This window comes from Phragmites australis, chromosome 4 (genome assembly GCF_958298935.1).
Source record: "Phragmites australis chromosome 4, lpPhrAust1.1, whole genome shotgun sequence".
Taxonomy (NCBI): domain Eukaryota; kingdom Viridiplantae; phylum Streptophyta; class Magnoliopsida; order Poales; family Poaceae; genus Phragmites; species Phragmites australis.
The window spans coordinates 1,506,749-1,520,673 of NC_084924.1; the positions used below are offsets into that span (position 1 = coordinate 1,506,749).

General features: G+C 47.3%; 1 protein-coding gene across 1 annotated transcript in view; it reads right to left on the reverse strand.

Annotated features, from left to right (window-relative positions):
• The window catches only part of LOC133915066 (protein GLUTELIN PRECURSOR ACCUMULATION 3), an 87,947-nt gene that overhangs the window by 66,391 nt on the left and 7,631 nt on the right, over positions 1-13,925 (reverse strand). The window lies entirely within an intron of this gene.

Consider the following 13,925-nt stretch of genomic DNA (forward strand, 5'->3'; position numbering starts at 1 on the left):
GCCCACTCGAGTATCGCCAAGTCTAAGCTTGGTCGAGTAAAGGTGGATCAAGCTTGTTGTCAAAAGAATCGAGCAAAAAGGGTCATGTTCCAAGTATCGAGTGGAAGCACAATTAGGTCGAGCGCCTTGCCGTTGTTTGCACTCAAGTCTCAAGAAACGCTTAAAAATTCAACTTATCGACACCTGACTTTGGGTGGAGTTAAAAAGAAACTTCCGAAATTTAAACCATTAAGTATAAGCGCATTTAATGCATCCAGATGGACGTGCAAAGATTCGCACAACACCATCAACCCACCTTTCACGCTGAACAAGGCACCACAGTAACAGGAGTGGTTACCAAAGAAACGTTAAGTACCAGACTTTTTTTACTGTACGAACCTGAACTGTAACTATTCTTCATCCTCTCGCCACTAGTCTCCTGCTTCAAGCTTTTGCTTTTATTCGCCCAAGCACGTGCCACCGCATAGCAATTTCACTCTGTGGCCACCAGCCCTTCTGCGAACGCCGCCTCTCCTTCCTCGCATGGGAAGGAATCCGACTTGAAGGTTGCCAATGCTTCTCCCAAACAATTGGACGAGATGAAGCTCCTAACCGATGTTTGGGCGATATCGACGATTCAAGAGTCGAAGCTCCAAGAACTTGAAGGCGAAGGAATCGTTCCTCCTCGCGAGCTGGCCAACTGGAGGCCGACGTTAGGTGAAGAATTCCCCATCCTGCTAATTTGATCATGAGATTGTGATATTTGAGTCGTTTTTCCACTACGATTTCAATGTTCCCCCTTCCAAGTTTCTTCTCACTATACTTAACCACTACCAAATCGAGCTTCACCATTTGAACCCAAACTCGATCACCATACTTAGCATGTTTGTCCATCTATGTGAAGGCTTACTTGGTATTGTATTGAGCTTAAATTTATTCCAGTATTTCTATCATCTGAAAAGGCATACTAAAAGCAAATGTGTCGAAGGCTGTGGTTTCCAACTGAGGAATGGGATGAAGAATTCCTATACCCCGGTTGCGCTAACCTCCTCCTGGCAAACAGATTGGAAGAAGAATTGGTTTTACATTTCTAACCCCGACCCAGTCAACTCTCTCTTAGTTTATATGGGCATTCAACCTCGCCCAAATCCATCCTGGTCGAAGAAGCACCGCGTGTCTGACCACACTACACACTATGTCAAGAAGATTGGTGAACTTAGGCAGAGTGGCTTAACCAGGTGGCATGTGGCTATAGATTTCATTAGTTGAATGTCGAGCCCCTTCAAAGCGCGGGATTGCTTTGCTTGGGACTATGTTGGAGACGGTGATAGCTCCCAAGACGTGACCGGATGTAAGATCTAGTTAGCATTTTACTACTTCTGTAGCTGCAGTCGAACTCTTTCGAGTGACTTCTTCTTTCTTTAACTCTGTCCCTGCAGGACACTGCTGCTCGATTGAGCAAATTGTTTGCTAAAGAGGCACAACCATGCTCTATTCAGCCCTGCTCCCTCATGAATCCTCGACCACCGGTGAGAATTTGCTTGGATTAAGAAAGTAGTACTGATTATTACTTGCTCAACCTGATTTGTCTTTTTGATTTTAGGTTCCAGCCTTCCACCAAGAGGATACTTCCTCCTTTGGTGCCAACGACAAGGGAAAAACGCTGACTAATCAAGAGGCTGAAGGGTCTCCTGGATCCAAGCGATCGCTCTTGCCATCCGACTCACCGCCCCTCAAGCGCACGTGGGGAAAAAGTCAGCTGGTACTGAAATCGAGTCCTTAAATGATCACTAGTCTAGCTACTATTCCGATTATCGAGCATATGCCAACTGACGCCCGATCTGTATGGGTGGCCTTCCTATAGGGAGCAACTAGAGCTCCCCCTCGATCGCCTCCTCAAGTGACCACCGTGCCTGATGACTCGGTAGGAGAGGTAACTTGTATCAAGTTTTCCCCCTAATGTTGGTCATTCTTCTGAGGATTTGCTCGATAAGTTCAGAATGATGATGAGTCATTGTGGACGGGTTTCTTGCAGGCAATGGCTTCCTTAGCTTCATCGGAGTCCCAGGTCATCCTTTCAATATGCAGAGACTAGGAGTGAACTCTTGTGCAGTTGTATCATCTTGATGTAACGATAAGAAATATTCTTAGCATGTCACTGCAGCGAGCGAAGTACAGCACCCAAAAGAAAAAAGAAGCCACTCCTCTGCCATTGCTAGCTCGCCTCTTGCACATATGTGTTTCTCTCCACCTAGTCTTTTTCTTGTGCCCCTTCTCTCTGCGCCCCAAGAGCATGCCACCGCCATGGAGGAGACCTCAAATGCATTGCCACTTCACCTAGGAAGACAACCTAATCGATGGTTTCAACGTCTTGCCTCCAGTGACGAGACAGACAGAAGACAATACTTACCTTCTTGTTCCCCTCACCATCTTGTCGTTAATAAAAACTCCCTTGTTTCCCTATTTCTTGTAATATGTTGAGAATTAGTGTCAGTAACCTAAACTCATATGCCTACTGTTGGACAACCATTATCACCTATTCTGACACCAATTCCTAGGAAATGTTATTGTTTCGCGGATTCGAAACATCTCGCGTTTGAATTTGTATTGTAGCTTTGTATGTACGTGGTATTGCGGGCGTGCCAGTATACAGAGTATACGAAAGACAGGAGAATGCAATAATCAAAACATGTAACTTTATTCATTCATGTCGAAATCATAAAGTACAGCTTCTCTCATATACATTTTTTACTCCACAACGCACACGCTATCTGACTATCTTCACGATCTGGCGATTGCTTTGTCTTGGTTCCCGTGGCCTCGTGAGGCTCTCCGGTTAATTACACCCGTCTTTGGGTTACCTCCGATTAAGTGCGCTGGCGGTCGTCATACCGAGGTCGTCTCCGAGTCTGCAAGGCTGTAGTCAGACGCAACAAAGACCAAGCAAAGTAAGCGTTAGAAACCAAGAAGCAGTAAAGAATGGGATCACAGTCTAGCATGAGCTTTTTGGACTGTTTATGTATCCCGGGTCATCATCGGCCACATAGGCCTCAGAATTTGTGTTTTTATGAAGAGGTAGGCTAGGAGCGCGGCACGACGCGTAGCTTCGATCAAAAATAGTAGCATGTCCACAACCGGGAGCTCCGACGCCGTGCTTGACTCACTAGCTCCTCTTTGGGCCTCGGACTTGTCCTCATTGGCCATCCTCGAAGGCAACTGGCAACGAGCCACACATGCAAAAGCCACAAAGGTGGGGTGATCACTTGTGAGCCACGCAGGCTCCAGCCACAAAGGCGCATATTCTGGTAAGCCACAAAGGCGATAACCACACAGGCAGGGTAACAATGTTAGCCGGCAACCGGAAGCCACAAAGGCAATGTAACAGGATCAATCTGACATAGAAAGGCAATGTAACAGTGTTAACGAACACTAGAGTAGCACGGCCAACAAAAGGAACAACCACCACTAATCAATTATCACCAATAGAGATGAAACAAGCATCACTGAATAGCTAAACATCCGCATGGATACATAACCATCAATAGGGCCATGTTAACTCCAAAGACAGTGAGTCGCAACTACCATGAACAGCTCCTTTACCACAGGAAAATTGGAGACTATGGGGCCGCAAAGAGCAGCCCTCACTATTCTTTGATCAACCACAGCAGTAGGGGATTAACAACAACAAGTAATGGGTCATAGCACTGAACATCTTATAAAAGGACTAAGCATCTGGCAATAGCATAACTCAGTATCGGGGCAACCAAAAGAAACCCATCCTCTGAATTTTCTGCAACACATGATCACCGACATCAGCAGTCTTATGAACGCAAGCCTCACGGCACGACAGCCAGACATCAGTGTATAGCATCACCATCAGAGAGAAGGGCAGCATCAGGCCACCACTACTCAGCTAAGAACAGGAGGAGGAAAGGAGAGCCTCAGTTTTAGCATCTTGGCGATGACAAACTCTCTATGATGGAGCAGCAGGAACACGGCAGCGAGCACGGCATGATGATTGGCCACACATATGAACCCTCACGGCATGATGACCGAGCACCACAGAGCAACGAACACACGGCAACCGACTAACAAGGACAAGGCCGGGCCACAACCAAAGTGCAACGGCACCACATAGACAGGGGGAACGCACTGGGCCTCAGTTTTAACATCACCGCCCACGAAAAAAGCACGACGGCACGAAGGCCGCGCTATCACAGAGCAGAGGGGGAGAAGAGCAACGGCACAGCCGGAGCACCGGCTACGACGACAAGGCTGTGCATCACAGAGAAAAGTCACGGCCAGGGCTCACCTTGGGTCGACGTCATGGTGGCAATGGAGGAGGATCAACAGCACGTTCTGATCAGTGATGGGGAAGCAGCAGGGCTGACACCCTTCAAGGCTTCGGCAGAGCACAAGGGCGACGGCGCGAGGTGGCGGTGAGGTGGCGGCGCAAAGTGGCAGGGCTCCCGCGTGTTCTCCAAAACTCTCCTCCTTCCCCCGGGCACCCCTCCCTGCCTTTATAGGGGCAGCCTAGGGTTCCCACGAGAGATAAGGATCCTCTAATCGAAGAGATCAAGCCCAATCCGTTAGGGTTCAGTTGGGATTTGAAGAAGGTTGCGGCTGCCAGACTCCGATTCAAACAAATTCGAACCAAATCAAGTTAGGGATAGAGGGGGGAAGTGGTGCTCGACTCGGCCAGAGAAAACGGCTCGGTGAGCTCGGCCAGAGAGGGAGCAGCGCAGCGAGCAGAGGGAGAGAAGGTGGTGGGGCGACTCGGGCTCCTTGCGGTGGCACCCGCTCGAAGAAGAACAGGGCCAAGCCACCGCGCCCCCAGGCCGGCTCGGATGCTGGGAAGGAGAGAGCGAAGGGAAGAGAGAGCTGGTCAGGCGCGCGCATAAGCAGCTCGGGCCGGCTCGACGCGGTGCGGGAGGCGGCGCGCGCGAGAGAGGCGGCGGGGGAGAAGATGAACAGGAGCCAAGATTGGGGGTGCTCGGGCGGAGGGGATAAGGAGGGGGGGTGGCGCTCGGGTTAGGCTGAAGGCCGGAGAAAAAATGGGCAGAAAGGCTGGGCCGGCCCAAAAGGCAGAAGGCCAGCCGCGCTGCCCCTTTTTTCTTTTTTTTTCTCTTTTTTATGTATATGTACACGTATACAAGTGCAAATATACACCAAAATGGCATCGTACAGTTACCAAACTGGAGTGATACCACTTCTCCTGTGGACCTATACTCGTGCTACACCAGAGACCTACACTCTACTACACCAATTATCCAATGTTGGTTAGATTTTTCTTTTTACTACTTAGTTCTTTCTTATACTTAGCGGCAGAGCCAATTTTCTAGCTTCTGGGTGATAGAGCCTACCTTATGATGAAATGCAACTCTAAGAACTGAGTACTAAGAAGTATGCAGCTTACCAAGGAGACCAACTCCTACACGACAATATAGTTCAACTCTTTATTATACTACAACAACTTGATATGACATAAGATACACTCTTATTCTTATTGTCTATCTCTACTACTTACTCATGGCAACCTTGCATGCTCATGGTACGGTGGCTCCTACTAGGAACTCCTATGTCATGGTGGCTTGGTATGGCTACTTGGCTCCTATGGCATGGTGGCAAGGAGGTAGGCCACCTTTATTTATACTTATTCATGAGCACATTCCACACACTTCCTTAAAAATCTAGATACTAGATTTTTTCAATCATGCCAAAATATCATAGCTCTAGAATTTTTCTTACTTTGCCATGAAGCATGGCAGCATGACTCATGTATGCTCACAAATTCTCTATAAGTTTCCAAGTATGAATTGCACTCATTCAATATAGTAGTTGTTCTATTGCTTGCTAATCGAATGTCAGTTAATACATATACAGTATACCGAGGTTGAATGCGTGCGTGCTTGCGGATACGTGGTCATGGGTAATAAGGGAGAAAAAAGATAGTTTTTCTTTGGGCCTTGTTCTATTGTTTACATGTCTAATTGTCCCCCATCTTGTGTCTAGAACAACCCAATTTCTTTTTCTTTTTTTGAGAAACACCAATACAACTCACAAATGTACGCACACACTCGACGAGAACATCGTCTACCACTGAAAGAAAATTCTACCTTAGTGAGACACACATGGAGCACAAATAAGCAGGAGGTAAATCACCTCCACTAACCACCCAAGCTAGGCTTTATTTTAAACCTTGCATCTTTTGTACATTTTTATGAGGAATTCCACAATTTGTAGCATAATTTAAATTGTGGTGTTTTTGGTTCTTGGGCTTATCTTTCCCTTAAGCTGTCATATCCCACAAAAACGGAGTGGCTAGTTTTGTATGTTAAGAAAGTATCATTGTATCTAAAAGTGTAGGTGTTAGGACAATTTTCTGATTTAGAAGCTGGAAGGTTGGTTTCTCTGATGTCTAGAAAAAATTTAATGGGGTGTTTGATTCAAGAAATCAACTCATCTTGGATGGGGATAGTACCATGGAATTGAACCATAAATTTTGATGGGATGGTAAAATTCTTCATGCTACATTAATCAAGTTCTTGTAAATGAATGAGATATTCAAGCTATTACATTTCTCAAACTAAACAAGTAGGTGGTTAGGTCTAGAGCAATGATTAATCACTATCCCAATCCTCGAACAAAATACACCATAAAAAGCATGAAATTAAAATGCTATGATAGTAATTGATGATCCATAGTTTGGACAACCTAAAACCATAACCACTAACTCATAAATGTAGTGGCATGCGACTGTTGAGGCTTTCGAGTCCAGAGCTCGCATCGTTTGCGCCAGGAGTGGTTTAGCATTCCCAACCCTCTCCATTCTCGATATGCTCAAGGATGAACTAGCATCAACACAGAATGTAAACGACATGAAGCTGTTGATGGAGGAGAACACTTTCAAGCTGCTCAAGACACATGGTGTGATGTCAAAGGAGGACTACGACGCTGCGCAGCCTGGGCAAGGTTACGTCAGGAACGTCGAGGTATACCACTCACTTCACAATGTAATAGTACAGAATCTACATTGCATATTGTTGACAACTCATTTCTTGTTTAATTGTTTTAGGGATTCACCACTACAGGATAAGTGACAATATCATGTTCTGCATGAAGACCAACGTGTGGAACCCCAGTCGCTGCAGGAAGATCCTCGTTGCCATTGAATATTACAGGCTAGTGTATGGCTAGTTCATGTACCACAAGTCGTTTGCACAAGCAAGAGGTGGGATATACCATGTACCGCACTTCTGCGAGTGCGTCGTGAGCATCTTCCGGTTCGTCAAACGCCCTCTTCCAGTCATTCCTTCGGTTCGTCAGACTGTCGAATGCTTTTTCCCGCCCGCCTGATGCTTCTCCCAGTCCACTAACGTCAGGTTTGCACTTGCCAGTGACACATGTTGTGCTTATCTATGGCTTTGGATCACGGGGGAGCTAGAATCAGTTTGTTCAATTACCAAGATAATTGGGGGCCTCGGTTCCACTCCGCTGGCCGAGGTGTCATGGAGAGTGGGAACATTGTTGTCGTGATTGCTCCCTTCCAGTGGTTGACGAGGGTTTCTTTCAGTAATAGATGATGTGATTTGAAGGGAGTAGCAATACCCTAGGAGTCAGCAGAGAAGAATTTAATTTTTGGATGTGTTTAAAATACTTTACAGTCTGTCTTGTAGAGGATTGAAGCTAACAATGATTCTCATCTTCATCTGGATCCTAGTATATGTTTCATATCCGGTCACTCAACCGATGACGATATCAGTACCAGCATGCTTAAGATCTTTTTTTTGTTTATGGATCCATAGCGTTAGAGCAATCCATATATATGTTCAAGCCTCAATGTTCTTACTACAATTAGCATATTAGCTTAGATGACGGAGTAATTATATACTATTGTCAGTGCCCATAATTTATATACGTGACTATCTTAGATACACTACTCGCATAAGAGGTGAAATTCATAGGGATCTATCCATTGAAGATGATACTAGATAGTAGTAACATGATCCACGTACTAAACAAGAAACGTATCACTATTCAGTACAGCCTTAAAAGTTTGATACACGTACTCAAAAACACCATTACACCACTAGTGCCAAACCTTGAAGCTAATTACGCAGCACATGAACATGGAACATTGGTCTTTCTGCATGACGATCATGCACTAGCCATTGAGCCAACATTGAAAATCGAATCAGCTTGGTCTCCACTGGCAGCAAGACGCGAAACTTGACCACCTCGATGTCCAACAGCAGGATGAAAGATCCGACTTAGGCAAATTTTACAACCACGAACAGGTGCTGTTTCAGGATTAGCTGCAAAGTTGCACCTAAATTTGAAGTGAGAATTATGCATTGCAAAGCATGTTTAGGAGACGACTGAAGACAGTTATGTACTTATGTCACGGGGTATTATAATCGTGGTATAAAAAAGGGCACTCGAGTGTTTCAGGGGTGGTAGCACCACAAGTTTTCTGCCATTCGATTTTTGAGACCAATAACCCATATTAGCTTGACAAAAAGTTATGCCCGCGTTCCTTGGGTTGCTCGTCAGGGTATGATCGATCTGCCAATCAGCTGATATTTTGCCTGCTTTCTTCTCTATTGCTAGCTGTTACTTGCGGACGCGGCCACTGCAGCTTAGAGCCGTCCGATCTGTATCGTACGGTCGAGATTGAGGAGGGGACAGCAAGCTCTCCCCCTTCGCTGGCGAGCTCCCGAGTCTTGCGTTTTGCGGTGGTGCTCGTTCGATCCGGCCGGAGAGTCTCACCTGTTTTTTCTTTTCGCGCGGCAGGGCAGATTGGTTAGTTACAGTCCGACGTCGCTTCTATCTGCATCAATCAGACTGACTTGCCTGTCCCTCGTAGCCGCGGCTGGCGGGGAGAGCAGCGGCGAGTGCGCACATCTGGGTGGCGCCACCAGTACCACTCAGCCTTTTATTTATGCGAGAGAACTTAACCATTTTGGACGCAAGTTAATAGATCAACCAATCAGCTCCGTTGCAACTAATTATCCATTCCTTTTCTGTATATGACGTAATCTAGCATGGATGGTGACTCATAATGAATGAACTAACTCACAGGAGTAGGCTTTCATTCCTGTTCTTGATCGAATTCGTTTTAAACGAAACAACTCATGTTCTAGGATTAGCAATAGATAAAAAAAAAAAAAAAAAAAAAAAATCCAGAAGCAGAATGTTTGGAAAAGTGAATTCCTTGCCAATACAGCAGGTATTCAGCGATGGTACGTACTGTTGTTGGCTCGGGCACTGGAAATCTCAATCTGATCAACGTTACAAGGAGAAATTATGTCACACCCGATTTTGAAGGAAACAATCAGATGTATTCCATATGTATGCCAGAATCAAGTTTTACATACATGCAGCGACATCATTAGTGATAACATAAACTGTGTCTTAAATAACGTAAACATTTCTTACAAAAGGACTCGAAGGTCTGAAAGAAAATACTAATAAATCTTCAAATGGCAGCGGAACACCCATCCATCCACAGGCGTTGTCCGGGGGAAACACCAGCCTAGGACATGGTCTTCAATCAACGCCTTCTTCCTTCTAGAATTCAGCGTCCTCGCCCGGGACTTCCTCGAAGACTTCACCTTCTGAGCAGCATCCGAGGGTAGGGAAAAGGCAAGCGTGAGTACACAAAGTACTCAGCAAGTGGAGGAAAAATATGACATGCAGGCTATTGACAAGGAAAAGTCAACTTAGGGATTACTGCGACTATGCTCAGCTAAACCAGACTCAAACAACCTAGCAATCCTATTTACTAGATTTTTATTCCAACAATTTAAGAATATAACTCATCGGATTCCATCCGACTACCAAACTCACCAGATACCCCATATCCGGCTACCGACTCATCGGGAGATCACCACCCGACTACCCAAAACCAACCATTAAAGTTCCCATCTAATCCTGAAGAAGTCCAAGCCGCTCTTGACCGTGAGCACGGTTGATCGATCAGTTTCTTTACTCTGCAGAGTTTGCACACTTTACCCACGAGTCGTGATTCTCTTTTTGCCTTACACTTCCGGGGTGTATGGCCGGGGTCTCACTACAAGGCTGTTACAAAGTATCTCCACATCTATAAGCACCCACTGAGGTTTCACCACTAACAGGGATTTCATCCACTGCAGAGGCCCCCTCTTGTGCCACTGAACCAACCATTGGTGCGTACAGAATGTGAAGAACACTAATTACTTAGTCAGACCGTACCCATATAGACCTCATGGTTGTGCTGTTTTGCCAGGTTACAGGCTCCAAGAACCGGTCCTTAGGATCCTACACAAGAACGTACACAAACCCTGCTGTGTAGCTCCACCACATACTAGCCATCCAGTTGGGATCCCTAAATTCAAGTTACTACAAGATTATCAATTCTCCCAGGTACTTGTTTCATAGTTATTAATCAAAGTTCATAATAATTCTAATCCCTGACTGCACTAGCATGACTACCCTTTTACATGACCCAAAAACCCCAAAAGAGACTACAAGGAATGGCCACACAAATTCTAGTAAACCCTATTTATGGGATTTCAAAATTAGACAAGCATGCAACTAAGAAAAAGTAAACTATAATGATCTATGGTGAAACCAAGGTGATCAAGGACACTTGCCTTCGTAAGTTGACTGCTCGGAATCTTCAAAAACTTGGTCCTGAATGCTGGCACTCTGCTCTCCTCCTAAAGCCGAAGCACACACCAGAAAGAAATAACAAAACAGCTAAATACATCACACTAAACAGGAGAAACTAACTCTAAAAAGTTTATGAACGGAAAGTACACGCTGCTACAATCTCGGGAGCGCGAAAATCAGTTAAATCGGAGTTCGTATGGAAAAGTTACACTAATTCTACTCTATAGGGGCTTTTCTGAAAGATTGCATGGACTAAATTGTAAAAACAGAAAGTTTTAGGGGCTTATGTGCAAAGTTCAGGGACCTAAAGATAATTATCCTAAAATCCAGGGGCCTAATTGCAAATCCAGGGGACAAATTAACGCTTGCATTCATACCTCTATACCTTTGCCGCTGATGCAGGAATGGAACTAGAAACACATGCCACCGATTTGAAGTTAGATCCACTTTCGATTCGGAAAACTGCACAAGTAAACCAACTTACCGGGACAATGCATGACATACCCTGCATACTTCTGCCCCTCCAGCCACCGGATGCAAAGTCAATTTCGACCCTGAACCCTGGAATACTTGGACACGTACCACCAGCCCACCACTGCTGCTGCATGGATATTCTTCACAGGCGCCAACTTTGCACGTAGCGGCCGCCACTAAACCTCAATCGATCCGCTGGTGCAAGGTAATGCAAAAGGTGCAAGGTAAAGCAAAAGGTGCAAGTTATGCAAAAGACGCTCACCCAAGGCGACATTCTTATGCACGATACAGCTACATCCTTTTGACCAGTAAGTTCGTCCGTGGATATATAAAAGGGGAGGCAGGGCAGCGCAGTGTCGTCTCTTCCATAACGATCATCTGGCTTTCCAAATATCTCGTTCCAGTCGATCGACTCACTCGAGTCGAGTCGACAACTCCATCAGTTAATCCAGATGGACTACCTCTTCTCCCCTTCCGCCGAAAGCCTCATCAACCGCTACCTCCGCCCCAAGATCACCGGCGAGCCCCACGACGCCTCCAGCTTCATGCACGACGTCGACGTCTACACCGACCACCCCTACGAGCTCGTGCGCAACCGCGCGCCAGCGCTTGGCACCGGCGACGGAGATGGCAGGATCTGGTATTTCTTCAGCCCCGTGCGCTACGTCGGCAGCAAGGACGCGTCCGGCCGCCGCGGCGGGTCCCGGAAACGGTCAAGAACCGTCGGCGCCAACGGCAAGCTAGGAACCTGGCACTCGGAGGGAAAAAAGAAGATGATGAAAGGAAACGCCGCCGGCGGGTACGTAGAGAACTTCTCGTACCACGAGAGGACAGCGTCAGGGTTCGTCAAGCCGGGCTGGCTGATGATCGAGTACGGCATCTTAGAAGAAGACGGTGGCTGCAACATCGTCCTATGCAAGATATACAAATCGCCTCGGGGGCCTGGCTCGGACGTACCGTTTCCCCGCACATCGGCGTCGTCGGGCCGCAAGATGAAGGCGGATGTCGTCGAACACCTCGAGGCTCCACGCACACCCAGCTTCTGGCTGCGAGAGCAAACGCACGGGGGCGACGACGATGACTGCATGCTATTCGCGGACAGCCTGGAACGTGACCTGTCAGACGATCGTGCGGCGCCAGCGTACCAGGAGTACTCAGAGCCCATGTCTGGAGGCGAGCCCGCGGCGCCGGCGTACCGAGAGACACAGCACATGTCGGGAGGCGGTGAGCCTTCGGCGTCGGCGTTCCAGGAGACAGAGCACGTGTCGGGAGGTGAGGCGCAGCTCGCACCAAGCGCGGGCGACCTGAGCGGACTGCCGTGGTTGCGACAGTTCATGGAGACCGACGACGACGAGATGGCCGTCCAACTCCCGCTCCCCCACGACTTCAGCTACGTACGATATCTGTTGGGAGACGATCAGCCGGGCGCCGTGCCGCCATGCGCTGCTCAGCCGGAGGACGCCGCCGTCATGTGCGTCCAGACGTCACAACATGGCCCCCCAGCGGACGAGGGCGCGATCGAGTTTAGCCTTGACGAGTTGATGGGTTCGTACAGCGGCTTGCCAAGTCCACTCACCGACGACAACGTGATGGTGTGCCGCTTGGCGTGTCCACCAATGGATCATGCCTACGTCAAGCAGCAGGAGATCACGAGCCACGTGATGACCGAGACCGACGACGACGACGCGGCGCCATGCGCTGCTGAGCCGGAGGGCACCGCCGCCAGGATCGTCCAGACGTCACATAGTCCACCTGCGAACGACGACAAGATCGAGTTCATGGATGCTGGGGTAACCGTTGAAGAGCTGCTCGCTTCTTCCACGCCCGGCGAGTGCAGCGCCTTGCCAAGTCAGTGTACCGACGACGACGTGATGGTGTGCGGCTTGGCGTGTCCACCAATGGATCAAGCCTTCGTCAAGCAGCTCCTCTCGGCGCCCCCTGAGTCGTTTCATCCCGCCTACTACGTCGAGGAGTTCCTCTGCGATCTCTAGATGGATGGTGCAAGTTTTGATGCACAGAGACTAGCTTTATGTTTAGCCCAAGGCAACAATTTGTACGCATGCTTGCTTGTAACTCATGTTCGTGTGTGATCTAATAAAGCAGGCCATCAATTGTTTGTTTTTTTTACAATTGGCTGGACTGTACTTGCTCCTCAATTGCTAGCAATTGATCACGAAATAAAACCAGAAAATGGTCCTCTTAGGACCATGCTCGGCTTGGTTAGCCGTTCCAATGTAAAACAGATAATGGTATCTGTAATGAACCATTGCGAAAAAGGGGATAGGGAAGACTTTGAACAGATAAGCAATAGTATGCGGCCACATCAGTAACGAACAGCCTAAGCAGGCGTTAATTGGTCATGTAGTAAGACCATCCATAAGGAAGTCCCTTCGCGGACGAGAATCCTTTCACGAAGGAATTTTCATTCTCTTCAGCGTTCCAACAATTTTTTTTTACGGTTTCCGTCACAAAAGGATTCTCAAAACTATTCCCTTCGGGATGGGATTCTTTCTCATTTTTCCTTCACGGATCCCTTCGAAAGAAAATTGTTGAAGATAAAAAAAAATAAAAAGAATAAGAATGAGAAGGAGAATAAGAAGAGGAATGAAATGAAAGAAATATGGTTGAGATAGTCTAACAGCTCGTATAGAGCCCAAGCACTGGAATTATATTCACTGAGAACATGTGGCCCGCAAACACACGGGCCTGGGACCATTGCCCAGCTGCACCCTCATTTCAAACTACCACCCGGCCATCATAGCCGCAGGATGCAAGAATCGAACCATACACAGCTTTCCAGAAATGCTTGAAGCATACAG